We start from the raw sequence: 3587 nt of genomic DNA, 5'->3' as shown, positions 1-3587 counted from the left end.
GTTGATAAGCCATTATGGAGTCTTATATCTGTAGATTTGATATGCCCATTTTGATTTGTAAGCATTTTTTGTTAATATAGAAATGGACATTAGATATATTTCCACTATCATTGTGGCCATTAGTTACCTGCTACCTAATTTCACAATTGTGTGATGAGAACCACATACTTATCGAAATACAGCTAGGTTTTTAAATGGGGCAATTAGGTAACACAAATTGCATACAATGTATGAGAAATAACTCACTGTAATTGAATATGTCATATGCATAATTATATGGTACATTATGCACCTATCAATCAAAGATACAGCCAACTAGTACATCATATGAGACACAAATACTGCATTTAGAACAGACAATAATGGAGCAGAAACTTGTAAAACATGGTATGCTTTCATTGATGTGGAAAATTAGACAACCTCTCTAATATGCTATCACTTACTGCAGTCAATACTAAAACAAAGGCTGAATTTTGACTTTAGTGTGTTTATAAATATTTTGTATTTGAAATTTTAACTTTTTATTAAAAATCCAATTGTGCAATAATCAATGTTACAGATTTAATGAGAAACCACGAAACTATTAAACAAACAGACAATTGGTAAAAGTATTTTCTTCTGAAATAATATTTTTTTCATTTTTATTAGCATATATTCATTGTACATAGGGATTCATTGTGATAATTCTGGATGGCCTTACCTTGTACATTGGTCAGATTGCCCCTACCATCTCCCCCCTTCAACCCCTTCCCCACCCCACTTAATACAATTGAATGAGGTTTCATCATTTTATTTCATATATGAATAGGAAGTCCATCAACCATATTCCCTCACCTTCATCTCCTCCATTCACCCTCCCTCTCCCACAAGTAACTCCCCCATGGTACCTATTTTACAGTCCTTTCCTTCATTTTTGATTCTAAAGTCAGTGTTCATATTTTCTGGATGTATCCTAGCTATGAATATTCTGGTTCAGCAGTAGTGTTATCTCTTCCTCTCAACAAGTTCTTTTAGAAATTCTCTTTACTCAGCTGACATCTCTTGTTCTATAACTTTAAGGCAAAGAATTGAAATCAAACTTGCTGACTTCATTATTCAATTCCCTAATATTCCTCACTTTTTATTAATTTCCTTCAGAAATATATTCTCTATTTGGAGGAATAACTAGAAATTGATGAAATGAGTATGAAAGCTAGAAAACTCCAACACAATGCAATAATGCAAAGATAAACATATTAGAAAAGAGCCACTAGAAGCCCCAGTTTCAAATTAACCTGGGATTTATTCTTCACTCACCTAAATACTTTCACCTATTAGAGGCCCATTGGACTGCAGATACCACAGGTAAGGGAAGCATTAGGTATATGACAAACCTGGCTTCCTTAAACCTTCTATGAAAGTCAAGCCTTTGGAAGGGGGATAAACCAGAATCTGCAAAGAACAGAAGCAATAGCATTTTATAGGTGAAGGGATCAAAAGCTTTCTCCTCCGGAGAAAAATTGCTATATTACTTTACATTTCTATCCTTGAGGTTAGAATTCAGATTGATTCTCCCATGAAAAGCTCTGGTCAGAGCCTTCTGCGAAAAGGACTTCATTTACCTGATTCTTTTATGTGATTTTGAGATTCTAGTGGTGGCTTCAAATTTTAGAACCTAAAAAGAGCAATTGCAAAGATGTCCCTGGGATGTACAATTGTTTCTTTGAGTATTTTACTTTCAACCCCTGTTCATATAGATTTATGGGCTATTTTGGAGAATTCTTGAAATGAAAATGTGTGTGTGTGTATGTGAGACAGAAACAAAGACAGAGATCAGTAAATAATCCTCTACTTTAAGATATAAAATGATAGCATTCAACATTTAAATTAGTAATACATATTTCTGTATCTCCATTTATACTGAGTCAATTATCAAACTGAATTTTTTTTTTGGTGGAACTAGGTTTGAACTCAGGGCTTTGCACTTGCATGTACTCTACCACTTGAACCACAACTCCAGTCAAAATCAAAACTTAATCAACTTACTATAAATATCACATATTCATGAAATAGAGACAAAATATATTTGCAACCTGCATCACACCTCTATGCATGAAACTTTAAATATGTCCTGTAGTTAGCAAAATATAAACACAGTACTTATATCTCAGATAAGGCCAGACAACAGAATATTGCACATCTGAGTAAAAATTTCCAAAGGATTTTTTTCCCTCCTTTTGTTAATTACAGGATGTCAGACTACCAGAAAAGGATTTTTCCTTTTCTTTTTATAGGCATACAAAAGGGGACCACTACTATGGAGCAGAAAATATACTTTTTTTTTAGGGGAGAGCGCAAATACAGTCCCCCACACCACAAATTATGCAGTCAAGTTTCCCACATTTGGGGAAATCGCAGGGGTCAGCACATCCGGAGTGCAATGGATAAGCCTCACCCTGGGAAAACCACCTCGTGATCACGGTATCTCCCCTGCCAGGTAAGTATCAAAGTATACTTTTCATCCAAGTGTTCAGAAGAAGGTCCTGTAATAAGATTTAAGCCAAGTACTAAGCATTTATTTTTAACTAATAAGAAACCTAAAAATGAGTAATACTCACCTCCAGTACAAAAGTAGCAAACTTGTTCTACAGTTTAGGAATGAAGGAAGTGACTGGGAAAAGAACTTCCAATTGTACCTGCTCTTGATGAGGTAAAAATATATCTGATGGGTATGTGAGAAGGTGCCATTTATTTAGTTCACACCAAATTCTGGGCACTGTGCTACATTCTATGAAGCAAGTATTGGTACTTTCATTTTATAGTGAAGAAACTAGTGGTAGAGAGCACAAGTGATCTGTCCAGTAACCAATAGGATACGGGCTCTCCCTGTACAGCCGTTATCTCAGGGTGCTGATAACTACTACCTCTTGTCATTCCTTGCGGCTGATTAGTTATTTGTCATAAGTGACAGAGAAGCAGGTTTCAGTCTTAGGTTACATGATTTTAAACTTGTGCTCACAGTTACTTTACTCCAACAGTCCATTTCACGTACAAAATTTGTTAGCAGCTTGCTTAAACAGAAAGACTACCACCTCTCTGAAAATAATGTCTGGGCCCTGTTCTTATGAAGACAAGCATACATGAGCATGAATAATCTGTATGGTTGTTTCCAGATTTTATAATAATTTTAGATTGACCATATAATAGTTGATTTAATTAATATACTCCTTTGAGCAATATTAAAATTAACTTGTCATTTCAGTTTTTAGGAAGTTATAAAATTTAAATCTAAAAAGGACCCCTTAAAGATCATGGATACTTTCACTTTGTAGAGTAAGTTTTAGGAATTTGTGTTTGATTATAACATGTGTGAATCTACCACTATTTGTTTGAATGTCTGTGTTGGAGGCGAGAAAATAATCATCTATGTGGAAGACAATATTTAATTGTGTTGCATCTCAGAGACTCCCATCAAAAGGAAATGAAGTCTATAGTCAATGAGAGGTGCTAACATGAATCTGCTCCATTCATATTGGGTCAATCAAAATCATGGGTAAATTAATTTTATGTAAATTTCATATGCTTGTATAGTAGAGCCAGTGTATTTG

General features: G+C 34.6%; 1 non-coding gene across 1 annotated transcript; it reads right to left on the bottom strand.

The window, feature by feature from the left end:
* Positions 1–2322: 2322 nt before the first annotated feature.
* On the bottom strand, positions 2323–2484 carry LOC141420921 (U1 spliceosomal RNA). Its single transcript, XR_012445645.1, has one exon. It is a non-coding gene; the product is annotated as a U1 spliceosomal RNA (small nuclear RNA).
* Positions 2485–3587: the final 1103 nt, after the last annotated feature.

This window comes from Castor canadensis, chromosome 2 (assembly GCF_047511655.1).
Source record: "Castor canadensis chromosome 2, mCasCan1.hap1v2, whole genome shotgun sequence".
Lineage (NCBI taxonomy): Eukaryota > Metazoa > Chordata > Mammalia > Rodentia > Castoridae > Castor > Castor canadensis.
Note: the sequence above shows the minus strand (reverse complement) of the source record. Positions and strands in the feature narration are given on the sequence as shown.